At 40.4% G+C, this 25154-nt stretch overlaps 1 protein-coding gene across 2 annotated transcripts in view; it reads right to left on the minus strand.

Moving 5' to 3' along the window:
- The window catches only part of LOC309691857 (ephrin type-B receptor 1-like), a 133867-nt gene that overhangs the window by 102998 nt on the left and 5715 nt on the right, over nucleotides 1–25154 (minus strand). Inside the window, exon 1 of one of the 2 annotated variants that reach the window (XM_082509854.1) lies at nucleotides 24047–24316. The exons of the other annotated variant lie outside the window; for it this stretch is intronic. The gene's annotated coding sequence lies outside the window, so the exon portion shown is untranslated. Of the gene's footprint in view, nucleotides 1–24046; nucleotides 24317–25154 lie in introns of those variants that run through there. 2 annotated transcript variants of the gene reach the window in all.

Here is a 25154-nt window from a genome sequence, read left to right on the forward strand (position 1 = left end):
CCAGCAGTGACACTGGAAAAAGGACAGGCTTGCAATTTACTACCAACCTCAATGAAATCTACTGGTCACTTCTCTTTCCACTAGCTTCTATTTTAAATGCCTACTTTAAAGCAAAAATAAAAACTGATCTCTTTAGCTAATTCTCTCATTTTTGATTGGTGTCAAAAATGGGCTATGTGGACAGGATTTTATTTTTTAAATAACTCATCATTTACACTTTGTTATTGCTTAAAATGATGTATTATTAGAGGCGTGGGTGCTTTGAGTGACAGATTTGTGCCCACTGTGGTTCTGGCTTTCTGCTACGTGTCACCTCAGCTAATTCATAATACTATGCAATACGTTAACTCTTATGGAGGGATAAAACTTGAGGTCGTACCCAAATATTGATTTTGAATCTCATTAAGATATGAGACTTAGATATTTTGGGAAACTTGCATAAATTTACCCGCATAGTGAAACAATGAGTTAGTAGCATTAGGTGAAGCTACATTAGCCAATTTAGCTAATGCTACACTAGCTATGGGATAAGGCAGTAGCTATGCAATTATTAAGCTGGGAGGTGCTTATGGCATTAGTAGGGTTAACATCGTTGCTATTCACTTTGCTATTCACTTGAACCGGCAACCTTCCGTTGCCGGTATAATACAGACTTATAATTTGCACCGATTTTTTTCCGAAATTCTATACACGAAAAGTGAGCGCGAGAGCCCTCGGTGCACCTGCTCGCTGCTGAAGTCAAAGTAAACTTTATTGTCATCTCCGCTACAGTCCAGTAAAGGCGAGGCTCCAGTTACAGCAGTGCAAGTAAACAAATAATATATATAAGAAGAGTAAGAAAATAAATATACACTTTAGGACTAATATAAAGGGATCAATAACAATTTAAAATTTACAGTTTGATGATTTAAAGTCTCAATTAAATCAAATAATACATTATGTTACAGATTTTAATATTTAGCAGTCATTGTCAATTGCTGATTTGCCCTGTTCCCATTGTATGACGAATTATGATGGCTGTTTGGTAGCCGTTTGCATACTATGCATACTCTCTCTCTCTTCATATGTGTGTGTGTGTGCAACAGCTTTATGTTAATGTACAATCCTTAATATGTTTTGTCTGTGTGTGTGTGTGTGGGGGGGGGGGGGGGGGGGGGGGGGGGGGGGGGGAGTGTTCGCCCAGGGCGCCAAACAGGCTAGGACCGCCACTGGCTACAATGTAGCTTGCCATCACCACTGTATAAATGGGTGAATGACTGAATGTAGTGTAAAGCGCTTTGGGGTCCTTGGAGACTAAGTAAAGCGCTATACAAATACAGGCCATTTTACCTTTTACAGTATAATGCTACACATAGTTGTCATACTGTAGCATGGTTTTAAATAAAGAGGTTGTTGACCTTCAATAAACCTCGTCTTTATCTTCCCCTCACCATAGAAAGGACACGTTGTACCAGCTGGCTACAAGATGCTTCACTTGCGAGTTGATGAAAAGCATAGTTAAACTAGCTAAAGCCATATTAAAATTTATGTTGCTATGTGGACAGAAATACATTTGAAAGCAGTAACTGCTCCTCCAAGTGGCTGGAAATCCAACAGCAGCTACAGAGAACAGAAGACTGCTCAACCACAGGTAGTGAACCAGTAATCTGATAATAAAAGAAAAGCAGAGAGAAATACAAGGTGGACATTTTGAGGCCAAGTGAGTCCACAAAGCCTCACAGGAGCAGATATTTGGGATTAGATGTGTGCACAAGTGTAACCAATGCTTCGGTGGTATCAGGCTGCTTTTTTTCTCCTGTTGTTTCATTTCTCTTGCTGACACGTTGTTGTCGTGAATGGAAGCACGGGGCCGCTGTGTTAAAAGGAACAACGGAGCTGACGCACATGAAAACACACACACACGCACGTAGTCAATCTCAGTCTCAGACTTTGGTCTTCGTGTCTTCCTCTCGCTTTTCCCTTTACGTCTCTTCCTCACCCTTTGATTTCACCTCTCCTCTCTTTTCCCACTCACACTGTCAACAGCCTTGACCTAGAAAATTTGTGGTGTCATGATTTCACTTGATGAAAGAGAGCACGTTCGTCACTGCTGCAAAACTACAGCATTATCACTGTCTAAGAGAAACCTTCAGTCGCAGCCTTGTAGAAGCTGAAAAAAGGCCCCTAAATCCCCCTTTATATTTGCATATTTTGACAACTTACAGCTCTGACCGTGATGCTGCCACAAAGAGTTGGGAAATGCTGCCGCCACCACTTCTGTAATGTTGGATTTCTTTAGTTTGATGGCTTGTCACCGAGACATATTATATGTTGGATAATTCAATACAACACAGTCAAACGGGGCCCTTTAAAACGCAGAAAATTTATTGTGCTTCACCAAAACATGATGGCTTGTCAAAGCAGAGGAATGGCACTATAAATATAAGTGCAACATATTGAGTTTTTAGACACCGGGCTCTGCTAGTCACTGTAAAATAAATAAATAAATAACTTATTGTCTTTAGAAAATAGGAATGGCACAACAGTACAAAGACATACTGGGGTATTATTTTTAGAACTGAGCCCCAATGATGGCTGTCTTTCTCTCTTTCTCTGGAAGAAACTTAGCATGAAACTGCCACCGCCACAAAAAGAGCCGCGCGCACGCAAATGAGCACGCTCGCTCGCTCAGAGGCACAAGCGCCGTGTGAAGCATCCAGTCTGTCACTGTGGCAGACTCCTTTGTGCCTTTGTGACTAACACAAGGGGAGCAGGCCTCTTGCTGACACACTGCGATTTTAAGGAGAGCGAGTGTGGATGCCACATCATGGATCGCTGTTCGGTGCATTGATGGGATGGATAATTCAGAGGGCTACACGAGGGGGCTCAAGTGAGGATAATATATTACAAATTAAAGGTTATATATTCACCGTGGGACATATGGTGAACAGGCAGCGCTTCAGAAGGATGATTGTGTCTACACTTTGTTAGCGTGTATGATTGCTGGTTGTTGAAGACTTAACGGAATATTTTAAATCTTTATGAATTATGTATGAAGCTAGAAAAAAGGAGACTGTTAGAGGCATTTCATGAAAGTATAGATTGTACATAAAGGGCAGAGGTAGTCATTGTGAACTCCAGTTCTGAAGGCTCAGTTTATGGCTGTTACCACCTTGGTTTGTCCAGACAGAAGAGCCCATTTTTGGAGAGTGGAGTGCTAAATTTCCAGCCAATAGGAGCTAGCTTTGTCAGCAAGGGGCTGTACACCCAGTACCAGACTGACTAAATGGGGCAAAGTAGCAAGTGAGCATAAGTCCAAAATAGGTGATCTAACAGGTGTTAGTTTTACAAAGGTTTCACTGTTTTTTTAAACACAGTTCAGTTTAATACGAAGCACAAAAACTTTTTAAATCACTTAGCAGTAAAGTCCATCAAAATCGTCTCCTTCCTATATTTTTTGAGTTCCCACATTTTATCACGCAATTTTCTCACTGAGTTTAAATATACTAACAGCAGTTTTCGGGGGGGGGGGGGAGGTTGAACGTCTGGTGTCCTGGTGCAGCCACAACAACCTGGTGCTGAATGCCCAGAAGACAGTGGAGATTATTGTGGACTTCAGGAAGCACACAGCTCCACTCCCCCCCATCATCCTGTCTGACACCCCCATCACCTCTGTGGACTCATTCCGCTTCCTGGGTACCACCATCACCCAGGACCTGAAGTGGGAGCCCACCATCACCTCCGTCATCAAGAAAGCCCAGCAGAGGATGTACTTCCTGAGGCAGCTGAAGAAATTCAACCTGCCAACACGGACGATGATGCAGTTCTACACTGCAATCATCGAGTCCATCCTCACCTCCTCCATCACCGTGTGGTACGCTGGAGCCACTATCAGGGACAAACAGAGACTGCAGCGTGTTGTGCGCTCTGCTGAGAAGGTGATTGGCTGCAGACTCCCATCTTTGCAGGACCTGTACACCTCCAGGACATTGCGGCGTGCAGCTCGGATCTCAGCTGACCCTTCTCACCCTGGACACAGTCTGTTTGACCTGCTCCCCTCAGGCAGGAGGCTCCGGTCCATTCGCACCAGAACCTCTCGCCATAAGAACAGTTTCTTCCCCTCTGCTGTTGGACACATGAACAATAACCATATGACTGTACCCGCCACTAACACATGACCCTACGCTGTGTTCACTGCATCATTCCATGTTTGGCACTGATCACCACCTGCACTCATGTATATATCTTTCAACGTAGCACTCTTAATTCTTATTCTCATGTATATATCTCATGTATATCTCATGCACATATCTTCCCACGTAGCACTTTTAATTCTTATCCCTACTTTTATTTTTTTCCATGTCTATTTAAGTGCTATTTATGACACTATGTTTGCACTGAAGCACCGCAGCAATTTCCTAATGTTGTAAACCTGCTCAACATTTGTTAATAAACCCCATTCTGATTCTGATTCTGATTCTGAATTGTCTTTGATGCTTTTATTTTGTCTTAGAATTCTATTTATGTTACTGTAATGCATATTTATTCCTGAGTTTAGCACGCTGGTCAGTGGTTGGTGTTGGCTTGGCTTCATTTGTACTGAGTGTGCACTACAAAACCAAGATGTACCAATCTAGGGGTAAAAGTGACAGGTCCGGAGTCTATCTGGAGTGGTAAAGGACAGGAGCTGGATTTCTTGAAAGCCACGCACTCACATTAAATCCTATATGTTAGGTTAACTCGAGAATCCTCAGTTTTTCAACCAAAGCATGCAGATGAAAACGATGCAGGAACAAGAAGAACGTGCAAACTCCACGCAGAAAGGCTCCAGCTGACAAGTGGTTTTAAACAGAGAGGCATCTTGCTGTGAGGTGATATCAATGAACAAGTTCAGCAGTGCAATTAATATTCATTTATTTAGAGAATCAGTTTCTCCTTCTTAGCCTACTGTTTCATTTTAATGAGTAATACGGTCTTTTATATGCCTGACGTTCAAACCTAAGCCCCTGAGATAAAAACTTTAGAGAGAATTTTAGTCTCTCATAAAAATCTTGCTCATCCATAATGGATACAAGAGCCTAGGCTTCCTGGTATAAATGCACTTTTGCAAGCCCAGACACTGTACATGATCAGGGTTATTTTTTCAAAGCTGACAAATCTTCTCCGGAGCCACAAAACACACAATGCTACTGTTCACGGGCTGGTTAACAAAATTATAAAGAAATAACAAAATGAGAGTCTCCCTTTCAGAAAATAACACAATAAAGCTATTAGCATATTCTATTTGTATTATTTTGATTTAATAAGGAAAAAAAAGCACTGTCACTAAACCTGGAACCATAATTCAAATAGCTGTCAGAAAATCGATTAGCAACCATTACGATAATTGATTCATGCAAATGACTTATGATGCAAAATGTGAGGTGTCTAGCAGCAATAAGAAATCAGGTAGCTTTGAAAAGTTCACCTTGTGCTTCGTGGTAGTGTGACATATCTTTTAAAGGGAATTTTAAGACCCGTTTATTAGAAATCAAATCAGCACGTCCAAAAATAATACAAGCTGGCAGACTGTATGAAAAATATGTTAGCACTATCCAATCTTCAGCTAAAGGAAATGCTTTTACATCGCTAATCCAAACTCTAAATCATCTAACGTACTTCAAGTAAGCTCATATTTAAGTTTAGTTTGAGTCTCAGTGTAATGTAAATGTGTCAGCTACATCAACAGTTACAAAAGCTCACAAACTCCCCAAAACTACGTGACAAACTCCAGCAGGGCTTTGAGAGTACCGAGAGGGTTCCAAGGTTTTTCAATGTGTGTCTTTGCGCTGTCAGTCACAAATGAAAGATGAGTGGGACACAAAATCAAACGAGGCAGAATTGCGAGCTACGCTCTGAAGAATTGGCAGTTTCAGACGCCGACGTGTCATCTCCAAGCCCTAACATCAAAGCCCTAATCCCCTCACATTTTTATGAAATCATTCTTAAACAAATGTATGTCTACTTAATATTTTCTTTTGCCTTTTTACATGTCAACTGATAATTTAAAACACACACAGGAATCTGTCAGATGTGACTTGTGACCCAAAGGAACCTGAAAGAAAAGAGCTCTGTGGCTGTGTGGAAACAGGCTGAAAGGAAATAGGCCACTGTGTGAATTGTGTCTGCAGTGCATCTACACTGCGTCGCACACAAGCTCATCTCCTTCAAAGAAGAACGCACCCGCAGCATTACAGCTTCTTAAGTTTACGTAAGTAAGTGCGCTGAGAAGGCAATGTAGAGAGCGACAATATGTACTGAAAAATGCACATAAGCACTATGAAGGCAACAGGCAGCCAAACCGTTCAGCCAAGTCTACAGTCACAGATCTTTGTATGAAGAATCACAGCATTAAATGGATTCTTCAAATAACCTAAAACCAGCCTTAGCCCGATCAGGCATTTTAGAGCTGAATGGTGAAATGTACATAAAAACAAAATGATTTGCAGATCATTAAAACTCCAACACAGATTACACATCAAATGCTGAAACTCGGAAATGTTGTTTTTTAGTCAAAAATGTATCATTTTGAATTTGATGCCAGCAGCACATTTTGAAAAGAGGGCATGTTTAACACGGTGTTGCATCAACTACTCATTAAACACAGCACTGGAAATCTGAGGACACCCAACAGCTAAACTGAGTGTTTTCCCTATTTTTCACTCTGTCTTCAGGTTAAGTTTGCAGCTGATTACCAAGTCTGACAGGCTGATAGCTCTGGACAAAAATAGGCCAGTTTAACCAGACTATTACTACAGCTTCATGTTGTTGTAATAAGTGCAGAATGTTGCCTCTTCGGCCACATGTGGCACTCCAATACGTGTAAATATCATTTGTGGCAGGCGCACTGATGTAGCCCAGTGTGATCTCATTGAGTGTTTTGTGAAGTGCGATAACGAGCCCGATAACAAGCATAAATAAACATTTTGATAAATATCGACCACTCAGACCACAGGACATTTTCCCACTTCACCTCGGTCCACCTTTGATAAGCTTGTTCCCGGAGAAGGAAGTGGCATTTCTAAATGAAAGCACTGATGAACTATGTTCGCTGTCTGTTCCTGGTCCAGTACAGTAATAGTTGTCAGCAGGTTTTTGTTTGTTTGTTTGTTTACTTGTTGTTGCCATGTTTTAATGAAAATTGGTTGTGAATATTTCATGTTCAAATAGACTGCATTCTGTCTTTTTTTATATGGAGTCCAGACTTTTTACAATTGTATATACAAGACAAAACGAAACACATTTGAGGACGTCAGTCTGAAAGAAGATAACTGCAGAGCTGTTATGGAAGAAAACAAACTGACCAAAGATTACTCAGTGGATTAACAATAGTACGCCTACTGCTTCGTGGAAAATGTTTATTTCTAGTCAGGTGAACAACAAGTTCTCGAGCCTTCTCTAGTCTAGTCTATAAATGGAAGACACAAGCAACTGAATGGGAAAAGAAAAAAAAAGCTGTTTGTAAATGCACAGACTGATGTGAGAACGGAGAAACAGTGAACATTTCTTTATTATTATTATTATTATTTATATTATTAATATTACTTTCAGCAGTAGTAGTAGTATTTTGAGTGACAAATGTTGCTTCTTTATGTGCAGGTGGGGGAGGTACACTGACGTTATCGCTGAAACATCAGTGTACAGAGTAATCCCTGTAAATATGCAGAATCTGATGGGAAGTCCTGAGGTTTCTGGTCTTCTGGTTTCAGTTTGTAGTCCACTTATAGCCCGAGTTACATCAACCAATCATGTCTGAGCAAGCTTTGGTTGCATGCATGCACACTTCTGTGTGGAGAACAAAAGAGGTTTTGCATTTGCCGCAAACCAGTTTTGAAGACTATAGCTATGGTCTGATAATGTTAGCATTTTTGAATGTATCTGTACACTGAAAGCCCAGAAACATTGCCCATTGCCACAGAGACGAAGGCCAGGGATAAAATCACCTGCTGCCGCACAGTTTTTTCCCCCAATCTAATTAGAGTGTGCCTTACGTAGCACGTGTAGTGTGTACGAGCAGAGTGAAAAAGTAAAATAAGAGCCGACTACTGGATCGGTGTGTCCGCGAGCAAGTGTAATTCCAGCCTCAGTCAACAGATAAGCCCATTTGTTCTCCAATTGTGTGATAAGTAGAGGGGACACGTTCTGCTGTTGTTTTAGCCAGAGAAATAATTACGAATATCCAATGCATAATTATGTAGCAGTGTGCAATCATGTAGTGAAACGCAACAGCTGTCTCCACTTGTTTACTAGTTAGTGTAGCAAATACTATATATTGGATAATTAGAACACAGCTGTAGTCTAGGTAGGTTTTCCAGAAGAAACAACAGGGCAAAAAACAAACAAAAAGAACTTTGCAATTTGAAGAATTATTAGGAAAAATGTGACTGACAAGGTAACTTGAACATAAATATATAATTAATTTTAGTGAGAGTGTGTCCTGATCATAACTTTGCAAAAACAAAACTTGCTCATTTCTGTTATTGATATGGCATCGCTCAGTATACAGACAGAATATGATTATATAATGAAAAACCAACAGAATCCAGCTTCAAGCATTATTTCGTCAGCGGAGTTTATTTTCTTGGCATAAAAGAGGTTGTTTAATCATCTCATTTGTATTCTATTAAAGCAGACCATTAGTCACAGATCTGTTTATCACATGTCAGCATGTGTCTCCGCTTGTCTCCCCGGAGACAGCTCGAGAAAGACGGAAATGAACAAAGAGAGAAAAAGATATCAGCTGACCGCATGCCTCCAGGCCTGTGCTGTATCTCCCCCGACAGTCTTAATCTATCAGCAGGTCAATCTGTCGACAGGTTTTCCATAGAAAGCCAGCCTGAGAGACATCCGCTGGCTCGGGCAGACACCTTATGCTAACGCAGAATGTGCACAGTGGCTAAGAGACACATGCTCGCACAGCGTGAAGTCCGCTCATGTCAGTGTGCAACCACATGCTATCAAATACACTAGACCATAATGTGATAGTGGAGTGACTGCAGGCTTAAATCCTAAAAGAGGTAAAAACCTTTCCAAGGAATGATATAGTGCTATGTTGAAAGACAGATTCTCAAAGTCTTGAGGAAACCGATCACTGAAAAATGACAAAAATAAATGTTTTTTTTTTAAAGGCTACAACCAATGAAGACAAATCATTTTCTATAGGCAAGTAACATTTAGCTTACTACACTTCTCACAATTCAGACTATCCTCTGTCCACTACTTGCTGTAATTCAGCCTCTCATTTAGCATCATCCTTTAGAGAAAATAAAGCATGTGCCATGGGTATTCGGCCCATAATCTGTTTTAAATTTGGCATCCATTAAAGCTGTTGCTGCTATAAGATTAAAAACTGTTAATATAGGCAGAGTGTGATTTTCCAGAGGGGATGGTGGGGATAAAAATTTATCCCTCTGATTTTTAGTGCTGCATTTTGAAATGATCTACAGAAACAAACAGAAAACAAATCCGAAACTGACTTTCACATTCGGCGCTCGCGATCCCGTGACAGTCGAGATAACGCTGCACATAAAGGGATGATCCAGATCCCGTCCCATTCCGAGTTTCCATTAAACCTGCTTACATTAAACTGCTGTTTCGATGTGAAAACTACACTAAGTAAATAAATGAGAAATGGAAAAGACTCAAAGTGCCAAAACCTCACAGAAAAATCTAGAAATATTCCTACTGAGTGTCAACCACATAAATGATCATCATCAGAATTCCCTAAAAGGTCAGCAGCTTATTATTTTAACTCGTTAAACTGCAGCTATGCATCGGAGCTGCTGTCTGCACGGTTTGCTGGTTTTGCAAGTGATGGCGCAGCGGCTTTGATGGACCGACAGAGAAGGACAATCACACTCCTGTGTGTAAAGATCAGCCTCAACCTCACCATCATTCACTGCATTATTCAGCCACGACTTTTGGTCTTTGGTCAGCCAGTGATTCTTTATTTTCAGATGTTTATTGACTTTTAAACTGCAAAAGTCTGTTAAAATTACAGTATTTTTGCTGTTTCACTTTGAAATATTTCATATTAAAGTTAATGGTAGAGTTGGGAAAGTTGAAAGGGATTTAATTCTGGCATCTTAAACGGTTTTGTTTGACTGAGTGTCTAAAGAGGAATACGTGAGCCGGGGAATATTATGCATAATCATTTATTTTTTTTAAAGATTACAATATTATAGGAAATGTAATGGTTATATTTTTAAACTCTAAACTCAGTTGAAGTTAATAAACATTGCATTACAGCAGTAATAAATACTCCAGCAGACTTCAGAGTATGTATCGAACTGCTGTAGTTTCTGAAAGGTTTTTATAGGGGGGAGGGAAAAAAAGCAATTTTGTTATCCTGAACATAGACTGAACATAACACAGCAAATCAATGACGTTAAACCTGAGAGGTTGAGACAAATGGTGCGTGTTAAAGACCCTAAAAACAAAAGCAGTGAATATTAATGTAGTAAAAAACTACGATATTATTGTTGTTGAAGGTCATTTTCTAAGGCTAGTTAGAGACTTTTCTTTGATTCGGTTTACTAGAATGTGCGAAACCTTACTTTGATCTATAATATTAATGATGTGCGATTTTTTTGCCACACATTTGAAAGGAATGACCATTTGGGACCACAGAGCAAAACACAACTCAAACTGCCACTTCTAGCTAAACTAGCAGTTTATCAATAAACTCGTAAAGTAAATTGAACAAGTTAAACGAGATTAAATTTGAGCATTCCTCTTTCACACAGTGCAGTACACTTTTTTTCCTCACAGCGCTACGAAGTGCTTGTACATGCACCGTTTTAGATCCCCCCCGCTATTTAATGAAATGCTGAGAGGCCTCTTTTACACATTTTTAGAGTGGTACTGCAAAATCAAGTGCAAGCACGGAATAGCCATGAAAAACTCTTCAAAAACCTGTTTCTCTGTTCAGAAAGCCGTTAGATTAGAGTCACAGAGGTGAGGAGATCAGATTGAGATGAGGGGTGTAACCTCAGCAGCACAGTTCATTAAAGGTCACCTGTATCGTGAGCTGTCACAGCTATTTTCTGAGTCAGTGAGGATGACTGAGTACATTTTGCACGCAAGCTAAGGTAAACCACGCATGTCTAAACAATTTCTACTATGTGAGAGATGTGTTTAGCCTAGGGATAGGGAGTTTTAAGTCTGCTGACCGCTTTGCTTCTCCGGGGAGAAACCCGAGGAGTTGCTGACGGGGTATGAGGAAGGATGGAGATGGACGCAAAGAGCCCAAGTGTGAAGTTTGTGTTACTGTGTTTGTGGCGCGAGGGTCGTCAAAGTCAAGTGCTGGTGTCTAGTCAGCGTACACGCATACACGCACGGTTTGACCTGCCGTCACAGAAATATGCTCCTGCCTCTTCCTGGATTGACCCTGAGGACTTCACCACAGCAGGTGCATCCAGCTCCACTTCCCTCAACACTCATCACTTGCTATCTTTTATTGTGCGAGTCTTGAAGAACAGACTGTCAGTGGCGAGGTGTAAATCAGGTCTCCATCTGACTGTTACTTTTTCCTGTGCCTTTCTGACTTTATTTGAGCAATGTAGAGTGAATTATGTATGAGGTTTACTCCATCACCGATTCTCATCCAACTCACATTTTTGACTACTAACAAATGTTTTATTACACTGTCACCAGTCATTACAAGAGTCTATTTGTCAGCTGAGTTTCTTGAAGCTTATATGACCTGCAGTAGTTTATTGTAGATGTTTTTTTTACAGACTTTTGATGTAGCAATTGTGTTTTTTTAGCGACTCCACCAACCAAAGTGAGAAAAATGGCACATTCTCCTGTTTGTTGCACAGGCACTTTCAAGCAGCAAACATTTCCACGGCTGTAAAGAAAATTTGATTAGGAGTTTCTATCACAATGCAGTTTATGGATTTTGCGAGTGGCAAACATTTCCAAACTTTCAAATTAACATGCATAATTTCAAATTAACGTTTCAGAAAAGATTAAACTTCTGACAAAAACTCCGCTAGGTTTACGAGACACCATCCATCGAACTCACCGAACACATCCTTGCTGCTGCAGACTGACGATGGAAAAGTAAGACATGACTAAAGAACACTAAAGTCCACTATGAGAACTCTGCTTCACAACCCTCCCTGACCACCTCCTTCCTTTTGAGCAACTCATGAATTAAAAACAGTTTGTGCTCAACGTAATCCACGTGCCACCACACTGTAGCTAGGAAAAGTTAAATAACGGTGCATTCCAGAGTCTACACAATTCAATTTATTTCAAAACCAATAATGTTTTGAATATTAGATGATACTAATAAACCAGAAGGGTATTGTACAGTAAACAATGGTAAATGGCCTGTATTTGTATAGGGCTTTTCTAGTCCCTAAGGACCCCAAAGCACTTTACACAACCAGTCATCCACCCATTCACACACACAATCACACAATGTATGATAATAACTCTGTAATGCTGAATTTAATATAGAGTCCCTTAATGGAATCGGTATACAATGAGATCGCATATCGGATTGACTTTTTTCAGTGATTAATTTTTGCAAAACAATTTTTTGTGTGCTGTTTGTTAATTTGGTTGTACCTGAAAAAAAGAAAAGAAAAACATAAGAAAAATAGAAAAATAAGAGCCACATATGAGGATATTCGTTTAAAATTTTGATAGAACAGTAGTAGTATAATGTCCTCGTAAGTGGATATCAGGCCCATGTAGAGCAAAATTGAGTATTTTGGTCTAAATTACCCAAAATGTGATGTCCACATATGTGGATGCCAGGTCCTAGGAGGTTAAAACTCTAATTTTCTCATTTCCATTCATCTAAAAGACTAAATCTTGAAGAATCACGATCTAAAGTTTGCTACTTTAGGACTATGGGACAATAGGCCTAAACCCTAAGCTGATAAAAGAGGTTTTTGTACTCCTGTTACTGTTTGGACACACGCATGCTTCACAGCTTTATAATACAACTTCTACAGCAGTAATAAATTGTCTGGCTGGATTACAAGCCTGATTCCGACCACTCAGATACAAAGAACCTGTTAAAATGGGCCCTAGAGGGACGGACCTGACACTTACTGGCTCTCTGCGCCAAATAGTCAACTGCCTAGGACTAAATGCTGGGTTCGTTGTCTTTTTATGCCTCTTTCTTGCTTTAACTCTTTTTCTGTCCTTTTCCATCCTCTCTCCACATCTCAGGAGACTCGCTATCATAACCGCAGACAAGTAAAACTGTCTCTGGTGCTCCCCCTCAGCTGTCCCCCCTCTGCCATGGTATTTGCTTTGCCCCAGGTATTTAACATTTTTGGCGAGGAGAACAAGAGGAAAATACAAACCCACCAAAAGCATAGTCTGTAGGGTCACGATACACGCGTGTGACATTTTGCCAGACAAAAGTTGACACCGAGACTACACGTGTCGGACCTGAAAAATAATCTATCTTCTTCCTGCGGTCACTTTCCTTCTGTCGAAGTAGAAGCACTGAATGGCCCACTGCTCCAACAGAGCAGCTTAGCAGCCAACAGAACAGAAGCCTTTGGCTGTAAAAGACAGGTGCGAATGAAACCGAGCGAGTGTCAAGCCGAGTAACTCTATAAAAGAGCACAGACGCTTGGTCAACCTACCGTGAGCTGATAAGGTTTAAACTGAAATAGGAACAGAAGACTGTGCAGGTGGAATGCTAGAAGAGTAAAATGACACAGTTTTTCAAATGAATGCAAAAGTCAGACAGTGATTTTTAAACACGACAAAAAAAGTCTTGTTAATGCAAAGGTGACAGAAAAAAACAGTTCCTACCATGCCGACTTTTGGTGAGTAAAAAGCAAGTAGAAGAGGAAAGATAGATCAATACATCGACACTGATGCTGATAATAGTATCAGATGAACACTAGCACAATACTTTGTTTCTAGCCCAATGTAGTGTGTTAAATAAATTACACTGTTCCAGCTCAAGCATATAGGTGTGTCAAACATAAGGCCCAGGCGCCAGAATCAGCCCAGCAAAGATTCCAACCTGGCCCTCTGGCCAACTGTGGAAATGTGGAGTAGTGCATACATTTTGGACTTGACCTCCTTTATCCCCCTTCACATACACCAGAGAAATCAAGTAGTAGATAAACTATTAAATGACAGAAAAGTTCCTGTTTTGTCCACTTGCTACTAAACTTGATTTTTACAATATGTCCACAGTAAAGAAAGTTTGTGAATTAACAAAAAATGTTTTATAATGACAAGACAGTCAGGGACAATGAGCTGCCAATTTTCGAGACTTCCTTTTTCTTTCATTAAAAGGAATTACATGTGTGGTTGAACTTCCTTGCAGTGACAGAACAGGGAGTTGCTTTAGTCCAGCCCACGTAGAATCAAAGTGGGCTGTGTTTACGTGGTGTAAACACCTTGTAACACCTGAAAACAACTTTCTACTTTTTCAGGTTAAAGACTGAAAGAGAGATATCTGGAATGGAAATGTGAGTCTCCTGTACTCTCCTCTTGATGTTATTTTGGATCTCTAACAGCAACCACAATGCTTAACATCGACATTAAATTTTAAAAAAAACATTCATTTTTTTTTTATTACGCATTTCTCTCATTCAAGGTGAGGCAAAATAACTGATGTGTGTCATCTCGCCCATTATGTCCTCTCCCTCTTTTCTTTTTTGCTCCAATGGTGACACAGTCCTTAATATCCAGCACGGCTATCTGTGAGACCATATGCCCACGGCAGGAACCCTGAAGAGGCTGGCAGAGGGCCCACTCACAACCAGCAAATAAATAATGGGCCATTATGTTCAATCATATGCTGAGCTATAAAGGTCTAAAGCTCAGAGCTGCAGTATGCAAAACGCGGCGGTAAAAAACAGAACAAAAAAAATACAGTGAATCTGTATAGTCAGTGCCTGATGTATATTCCTGCGATGTACAAGAGAGCTCCATTGTTTGAAACCTTTTTAAAAGCAGACATATTCTTTCAGTGGGTGACAAGCTTCTTTATTACCTCTAACACGAGCATTGTATTTAAATCTACACAAATCCCGCATACCCTCCCTTACTGCTGTAAATGCTCCAGTTTCAATAATGTTTACTGAAAGCTAAGGACACAGCTGTTTTGGGAAAACATGTAGACTGTCAAACAAAATTGTATATTTGTGTTGAAGTATGAATCAGTATTCCATCGGTGTTGATAGACAGGACTAACAGGTCTTTTTCTTTTCATTTGATTTGTAGAAAATAAGAAAACTGTGGCAGATTGTCAGCCATTTATTAATTTGTAAAGTGCTAATGGATACAATTTTCTCTGCCGGGAGTAGTTTGAGGTTTCTGCGTAGTATCTTAGTTGTTGGTAGGACTGCACTCTGTTGGACAGAGAGCTCAGATTTTTGCACCTGGATTTCGGATTTCACCTTCTACATCTGCTCCAGTTGTTACCCGGGGACCTTGGTTCTTTTCAGTGCTTCCTCTGCCTTATGTTAGTGTCAACTGGGATTAGCACATCTATCACAACTGTTCTCTTCTGCTCATTGTCAAACACCAACATGTCTGACTGGTTGGCTGGGAGCTGTTTGTCTGTCACAGGAGCTTAGCCCCTTTGTCCTCAGCCACTTTCGGACACATCACCCATCACCTGGGGACTTCAAATCCATCCGTGACACAGATGTTGCTGTACATTATCCCACTTTGTTATGCCTCTTAATGTAGACTGTCCCAGCTTCCATTTTATATCCTGCCACCATGTGCTGAGGTCTCGGGGGCATCTTTGGAAAGCCTCCAGCCTGGGCACTGTCTGCAGTGGTAAAAACCTGCATCTATGAATCTAGTGCTTAAGGCCAGTTTTTAAACTGCCATGAGCTGAGCTGTCCACTTGTAGAATTTCTTACTGTCAGCATTTCACTTTTTCTATTTGGGCATGTGCAGAGGAGGGATAGTGGCTGCACTGGACAAAGGATGTTGAAGATGGAGCTGAGGAGGAAAAGAGAAAAGACCCACAGATGGTCCATGGATGTAGTGAAGGAGGACATGCAGAGGGTTAGTGTAACAGGGGAGGATGCCAAAGATAGGATGAGATGGAGGCAAATGACCAACTGCAGTTTCTAAAGGGAGCAGTCAAAAGAACAAGTCACTGTTTCTATCTGGTATTGACTGGTAGGAAAGTCGGGTCGTAGTCCTACAGGTGAGGAATTTGGCTGGGCTGACCTTGATATGGATGTGCTTAGCTTTCCTTTATGTCTGCTTTTGTCTTGTGGTAGTTCCACCCTTTCAATCCCCTGGATCACCTTTCCTCTCTACACGTATGCAATGTGTACACACAAACACACAAACACACACTCGTGAAGTGAAAACCATTTCAGATGACTAGATCATGAAGCTTATTGAGAGAAGGCCAAGGGTTTGCAGCGCTGTCAACAAAGCAAATTGGCTACTTTCAGGAATCTACCATTTAAAACATATTTAGAGTTATTTATCATTTTTTCTTTGCTACGTTTGAGTGGTAGTGTATACGTGTGTGTAAGGAGGACTTTTACAATCATTTTGTTAAATACAGATTAGATCTGACCAAAAATACTGTGGTGTTTTTTCTTTCTTCAGCTCTGCTGGTTGGTTTAACAGTAGGTGGGGGGCCTGAGGCCAAAGTAAATTAAGGGTTTTTTTGTTGTTGTTTTTTAACCAGAAGAGTGAAGAGAATTTATTTTGCCTTTGTCTGAAACAAAGGGTAATTGATGCTATCGCTTACCTTGCATGCTGGAAAAAAAATCAATACAGAAGACAGCACAACTCAAAGAGCATGCCATTGCCGTCTGTCTAACATAGCGGTGTATTGATGGGACTCTTTGAGCTGCAAATTAGTTGAAGTGACAGTATAATGGACCCTGGTGAAAAGAAAGGGAGAATTTTAGGTGAAAACAAAGGATTCTTTCATTCCTTTATTCTCACCAGTGCTCTGTTCCCCATAACGGTATCAATTATAGTTTCATATCTGAGAAATATAATCTATTTAGACTGGTTTGTTATGCAAATAACCTGTGGAAGTTATCTAGTGAAGCATTTTGTAATGTGCTCTCTTTCTATCTCTAGCACTAAAATCAATTTATGCTTCTTTAAACGTGTCAGCAATGGCAGCTGGAAAAGAGAAAGGGTGGGTTTATTTAAGTGTCTGTAACGACTGTGGTTTAGATGCTAAATGGTTCTTGTGGATTTTATACTGAGTAATTAGGCTATATAGTGCAGTGCTTATTCATCCTGTATTCTTATTCAGACCACTTTTTATACAGTTAAAGAAAAGTCAGACTTTCCCATGCCAAGCTTTAAAACATTCCATGATGAATGCACTCTTTCAAGATGACCTTTAAGTCATTTTCTTATAATAAACTTAATAATAATCAGTCATCTGACCGTTTTAATGAGTCACGAACTATTCAGTCTATGCAATATCAAATGTCATGTGACACTTGGTCATAGTTTATAATGATATGATTAAAGAAAGCAATTTCTTTAATTTTACTTAAAGGCACAGTGTGAAGAATGTCACCACTAGATGTCAGAAGATTGCACATTTCCAATTCAAATGCATTATTCTTGCTACGGTGGCCACTGTAGGACAAACACGCTTTTAGGAGTTACAGTGGGGCAAAAAAGTATTTAGTCAGCCACCGATTGTGCAAGTTCCCCCACTTAAAATGATGACAGAGGTCAGTAATTTGCACCAGAGGTACACTTCAACTGTGAGAGACAGAATGTGAAAAAAAAATCCATGAATTCACATGGTAGGATTTGTAAAGAATTTATTCGTAAATTAGGGTGGAAAATAAGTATTTGGTCACCTCAAACAAGGAAAATCTCTGGCTCTCACAGACCTGTAACGTCTTCTGTAAGAAGCTTTTCTGTCCCCCACTCGTTACCTGTATGAATGGCACCTGTTTGAACTCATCATCTGTATAAAAGACACCTGTCCACAGCCTCAAACAGTCAGACTCCAAACTCCGCCATGGCCAAGACCAAAGAGCTTTCGAAGGACACCAGGAAAAGTATTGTAGACCTGCACCAGACTGGGAAGAGTGAATCTACAATAGGCAAGCAGCTTGGTGTGAAAAAATCAACTGTGGGAGCAATCATCAGAAAATGGAAGACATACAAGACCACTGATAATCTCCCTCGATCTGGGGCTCCACGCAAGATCTCATCCCGTGGGGTCAAAATGATCATGAGAACGGTGAGCAAAGATCCCAGAACCACACGGGGGGACCTGGTGAATGACCTGCAGAGAGCTGGGACCAAAGTAACAAAGGTCACCATCAGTAACACACTACAACGGCAGGGAATCAAATCCCGCAGTGCCAGACGTGTTCCGCTGCTGAAGCCAGTGCATGTCCAGGCCCGTCTGAAGTTTGCCAGAGAGCACATGGATGATACAGCAGAGGATTGGGAGAATGTCATGTGGTCAGATGAAACCAAAGTAGAACTTTTTGGTATAAACTCAACTCGTCGTGTTTGGAGGAAGAAGAACACTGAGTTGCATCCCAAGAACACCATACCTACTGTGAAGCATGGGGGTGGAAACATCATGCTATGGGGCTGTTTTTCTGCCAAGGGGACAGGACGACTGATCCGTGTTAAGGACAGAATGAATGGGGCCATGTATCGTGAGATTTTGAGCCAAAACCTCCTTCCATCAGTGAGAACTTTGAAGATGAAACGAGGCTGGGTCTTCCAACATGACAATGATCCAAAACACACCGCCCGGGCAACAAAGGAGTGGCTCCGTAAGAAGCATTTGAAAGTCCTGGAGTGGCCTAGCCAGTCTCCAGACCTCAACCCCATAGAAAATCTGTGGCGGGAGTTGAAAGTCCGTGTTGCTCGGCGACAGCCCCAAAACATCACTGCTCTCGAGAAGATCTGCATGGAGGAATGGGCCAAAATACCAGCTACTGTGTGTGCAAACCTGGTAAAGACCTATAGTAAACGTTTGACCTCTGTTATTGCCAACAAAGGTTATGTTACAAAGCATTGAGTTGTATTTTTGTTATTGACCAAATACTTATTTTCCACCCTGATTTACGAATAAATTCTTTACAAATCCTACCATGTGGATTCATGGATTTTTTTTTCACATTCTGTCTCTCACAGTTGAAGTGTACCTCTGGGGCAAATTACTGACCTCTGTCATCATTTTAGGTGGGGGAACTTGCACAATCGGTGGCTGACTAAATACTTTTTTGCCCCACTGTATATGCTGTTACTTTTTGTTCTGGAAATTATATTTGCAAATTTGAATATTAGGAGGTGAAATAGTTTTTTGACTTATCTATTGTAAGACTACTGATACGACTACTTGTAGCATCATGCCCTTGACCATGCTTTAGTAAGCCAAGAGAGATCAAAAGGCTTAAATTTAAACTTTTAAATTCAATTGCCTGTCTAGCAGAAAGTAGGGGGACTTTGGCTTTCCTTTTAAAACCCTCTCTCTGCAACTCATTCCGTGTGGGAAAGTCGACTGTGCCAATATTTACGGGCATCCCTTCTCAGATGATAAACCATAGCTTTGAACCTTGATATCTTAAACCTAAATGTGCAACCAAGTATTAAATTTTTCTCATCGATATGTTGGAAGACACAACTACACACTTATCTATGAGTATATTCTTTTTTCTATCAAATAACCTAAAAAACTGACTCAAAGCTGTCAAATCAAATTTGACTGACTGATAAATGGTTTAACTGATGACCTTTTCCAAACGAGATCCTTTGTATATACAAGGGATGCCATGATTTCAGAAATGTAGTAGTAGGCTAGTGTCAAGATCAAGTCTTAGGCTACGTTCACACTGCAGGCGAAAGCGCATAAAATCCGACCCTATGCGACCCATATCCGATCATGCTATGACAGTGTGAACAGCACAAATCCGATATTTTCAAATCCGATCTGGGTCACTTTCGTATGTGGTTCTGAATCCGATACATATCTGATGTTTTAGAAAGCGACTGCTGTTTGAACGGTCATGTCGCATTAAATCCGTCTTTTACGTCACTGACACAAGACAGACGGCAATTATCAGCACCGGAGAAGCGCCCGAGAAGACATCGCGAACGCTTCCTGGCCATCCAGTTTAGATGTCAGTTAAACTGTTGGGAAACGTGAACATTTTATTTGTACTGTATAATCTGCAGATTCTGACAGAAATCTGCAGCTATCCTTTGAAGCACCGCTCCTCTCTAAAACAGCAACAAGGATAATTATTAGGTTATTTACATTATTATGTAAATAACAAAATAACTTAAAGCAAAAATTGGGAAACATAAAGTCCGAAGTCTTTATATTAAGGGCCATCAGTCAAACAATACTGTTTGCTCTGGGTCTAAACAGAGCGCGTTGTGTGTGACATCTTCTTTTGCGCATGCGGGCCGCTTTGAGCGTTCACACTAGAGCGCGTTTGCTATCGCATTTCATTTGTAGTGTGAACGAGCAGAAAAAAAAATCGGATTTGATCAAAAAATCGGAATTGAGCATCAAGACCTGCAGTGTGAACAAAGCCTTTGTCTCCCTCTCAATGTTTAGGCTACCTTTTTTCATTTTGAGTCGCTTGTCCTGTGTGCACTATGTTCAGTTTTGTTTCCTCTGTCGTTAGTTTGACTTACTTCACATGTGTCTTGCTTTCCCCCGAGTGTCTCATCTCCCTAATTACCTTCTGTGGATTTATGGCCTCAGTTTCCCTTTGTTCTTTGTCATGTCATTGTCGTAAGCTGTGTGTCGGGCTGTCTGTGCGGCTCCCTGCAAGCAAGCATTTTCTTGTTTGGTTAATTGTAAATTCGGTTTGTTTCCAGCAATAAAGCTGGGCCTCAAGTTTGACTTTGGAAAAAAACAGAAGCGTTATTTAGTTTTCATAGTTCTGGAACATATAATGAATATCATCAGTTTGAATGGCATCCATAGTATTTACAGAACATAGGGTCAAGGCACCAACCATGAGCTGCATGGATTTTGCTTTACAATTGATGAGGAGCCTTTGCTGTGCTTCATTCACATCTCCATTTTGAATTGGCAAATAACACTCAAATTAGGGCTGTGAATAACTATTGGAATTTGAATATACAGTATATTAAAATAGACATTCAGCTGGGGAATGAAATCCTGCAGCTCTTTGTTTTCCAAACAGCACAGAAAGCAAAGCTTGATTTCCTCCACAAAAGTTGTTATACAACAGTATCTCACATTTGTATTCACTATGTGGGGCTTTTTCAATGACACGTGTGTGAAATGTTATCAATTCCTGAAATGTGTTTCATGAGGTCACAGTGTGGTGATCTCAGACCACAAAAACCTAAGCAGTTTATCTTTTAAATCTATGTAAAAGATTGTGGCAGAAGCAAAAACAACAACAAAAAAACAGACACACACTGATCTGTGGTGTTCATATCTGTCTACATGTTTGTCTGCTGGTGAGAGTAACGTTACACTTAGAGATAGGGTGTCAAGTTCAGACATCTGGGGAGATGTGAGTCGAGTCACCGTTCCATTGAAAGGACCCAGCTGAGCTTCAGGCATCTGGTCGGAGTGCCTCCTGGGCACCTTCTTTTGGAGGTTTTCCAGGCATGCCTTGCTAGAAGGAGACCCAGAGCTTTGATGTAGGGATTATATATTTCATTTGGCCTCAGAGCATCTAATATACCCCAGGAAGAACTAGAAAGTGTTTAGGAAGGATGTCTGGAATACTTTGCTTTGCCTACTATTGATTCCACTCAAGTTAGCTTTAACTTTCCACAACATCCAGGTACGGAGCGAACATCTCAAACCCAAATGTCAACATGAAAAGTAACATGAACAAAAAGCCACAAAGCTGAAGTACACCTGGTTTGAGTGTATTAATCTCAGTCATTGCAGAACATGGAGCATGAGACTCGAACCCACTGGCTGCATATCAATAAAACATATGTGCAAAATTAAGACTTGTGGCCTTTTCACTGTCAATGACATGGTGAACTGCAGTTTCACCGACTGACTCACATCAGCAGAGATCCAAACAGCAGAACAGCTGTCTTTTAGCAAGACCATTACACATGGCTGTGGCTATTTATAGCCCCGGTAACATTAATTTATCACACATATCTGTAAACCAACTCAGCAGTGATATCGCAGTCATTATTATTAAATGTCAGAAACAAAAGACAGGAAGCTGACTATAAAATGAAAGCATCACAGACAGGAACATAACAACTGGAATGCAAACAAGATGAACGATCAAGCTGCCTCTAGAAAAATGTCTGTATGCCAGATTTGAAGGATGCATAAGGTGCCACATTCTTACCATGCATATTCATGCACATCTACGAGTTGCATGTTTGGCCCATTTTAATTGGAGATCTATGAAATGGCTTTCATAAGTGGGAGAAATTTGCAGCATTTAAAGGCTTTGTAAGTGTTGGATTTTACTTACAAATTGCTCGTGCAGACTCGTGACTTTGCCAAGCAGTGCTCTCAGGGATTTAAAGTTTCACTAAAGACCCAACCTGGACTCCTCAAGCCCAGAACAAGCTGTACAGACTGCATCTGTAACCATCAGACAGGGATGTGACCCAAACATTTGGTATGAAAATGCAGCCAAAAGCACACATTAGAAAAAAAAAAGAAATATATATATATATATATATATATATATATATATATATATATATATATATATATATCCCCTGTAACTGATGTGACTCATTATGGATGCAGAGAACCAGCAACTTTTTCCTGAAAAGAAGGACAAAACTGTTGAGTTGTGTGAAAATTTGCAGCCAAGGTGTGAAGATTCATGGTTAAGGATATATTTTCGCACTAATATAATATTAATCACAGCTCAGTAAACACTGAGCTTGTTTTGTTAGAAATGACTTCCTGAACCACCGAAAGCTGTGATAGTGAAGTCTGACAGCCTTTGGCTACAGAGGAGCACAGTGTCTAATACCAAACTGACTGATCTAAAATTGCCTCTTAATGCCCAGCTCGCCGTGGGAAATACAGCACCAAAGCCCGGGGCTCTGAGTCTCTCTGCAAAAGGTAAATAATCCCACAGGTTCCAAGGAAGGAAGAAAAAGCAAATTTATTCTGAAACAATTTGAATGCTGTGAGGAAATAAATATTTAATACTGAAAGCAGGCCCTGAGGAAAAGTAGACCGCAGAACACTGGAGTAAAAGCCTCAGGACTGGTGCAAAGGATCTGCTTCCAAGCTTCTACTTTTTCCCAGTTCAACTGTCTGTCTGTCACACTGCTAACCTGTCACCAGAAGAATATAGAAACAGCATCTTTAAAATATGAGCAGACAAAGCATGGTGCAGTGTGTGTGTGTATATATATATATATATATATATATATATATATATGTATGTATGTGTGTGTGTGTGTGTGTGTGTGTGTGTGTGTGTGTGTGTGTGTGTGTGTGTGTGTGTGTGCGTGTGTGAGTTTGCCTGATTGAGAGTGCATATCTATTTCCAATAAAGACATGATAGCTTTACCCAAGGAGATCATTTGTTCATTTGTCATGTTAACAACACCTTTCAAGACAACATCTACCATGTTTAACCTTTAGCATTCACAAAAGGTGGCAGATGGGCACAGGATGGCTGTGTCTGGGCTTCAGGGGAAAGGATAGTTTATGAAAAGAAAGGACACGCGGTGCTATTTCTAATTAGACAGCACACAGCAGCTCTTTCAAAGGCAAAGGAAATTAACTCGTCGACCTCTCGACACTCAACACTGACACAAATCAGCAACTTCATTGAGAGAATCTGCTGCTGACTGGGCACTGGGTTCAGACACAGATGACTTTGCCACCCCTCCCAAGGCTTGTGGGTGGGTGTTTGTGGGATATGTAGCACTTATACCCAACAATATCCGCTGGGTCAGGGTTTGCACTGACTTTCAAAATAACAGGGTCAAATGCTGTGTTTACTGCACTGCGTTCTAGGCTCGCTGAATAGGTGAAAACCCTGAGACTCCAAGGTCAGTGAACAGCACTTTCAGACGACATAAATGGCAGGTAGTAACAAAATAATGTACTCACATTTGTGTGTCCAATGCAGACTTTTTCAGTCATGCTGGCATATTTTCCTGCATCTCTGATATTTATCAAGTCTGCAAAAAGCTGCCCGGCTTCACACTTCTAAAAAGCTGCTCATGGCTACCTTTGTAAACAACAGATCAAGATTTAAAAAAAAAAAAAAACAACCTTTCTCAAGAATATCAAAAGCAGCTTGGGGCAAAAAAGAAATTGTTGCAGCTATCTGTAGTATAGATCAATAAGTGTGTAATGACACATTGTCTGGTATTTGTTGTAAAAATATTAACACATCTGACAAATACAACGCCGATAAAGTGACTGCATTAGAGATTTCCTATTTTAGTTATTTTTCAAGCAAAAAAAAGAAAGAAAAGAGCAAACCATATTTTGGTCCTGTTTATGCAATGCAGAGTTTTGCCTATTTACTTAACTGTGATATGTTATAGTTAGGTTTCTGCCAGAAATGCTATTAGACTTAATGGATGCTTCAGGGGGAGGAGAGAGTTTATAATTCAGTTCAATTTAATGCTGTATTTGCTATTCATATAATGCTATCCTCCCACTATAATGCTAATTGTTAATTGTGTGGTGGCACTGATAGAAGAGTAGCAGAGGGAAGGGGAACTGAGAGAGGCACTGGGAAAAGATAAAGTCATTTGTATTTATACCAGCGGAATAACACAGAATCATAACCTGGTACAGCTTTGAATGATTTTTAGTCTACCCTGATTAGTAGAGATATATGGATGGATATCAGCTGAACCGGTGAGGAAGATATTTAATTGTGAGATCCAGCTAGTCCTTTAATTTGTCTTTTTTTTTTAAAAAAGAAAGTGCGTAAAAACAACAGAAACAGTAAAGTAATACACATTAGCAAACAAAATGGCTGTAGCTCTTTAGCTAGGCTAGATGTCTGCTAGCTAGGCCTCAACTCAGCTAAGCTAAGCTGAACTAGACCATTTTATGGTGCTGGTGCCTTCTGCAGCAGTTTGATGAAGAAATAATATAGCCATGATACAATTGTTCAATAATTCAGAGTTTGGTTTTGGCAGATAAAATTGTAGCATTCCAATTAGCACTAAGGACAACGCTTGGTACAATATGGGTTAGC

This window comes from Aulonocara stuartgranti, assembly GCF_965226115.1.
Source record: "Aulonocara stuartgranti genome assembly, chromosome: 17".
Classification (NCBI taxonomy): Eukaryota; Metazoa; Chordata; class Actinopteri; order Cichliformes; family Cichlidae; genus Aulonocara; species Aulonocara stuartgranti.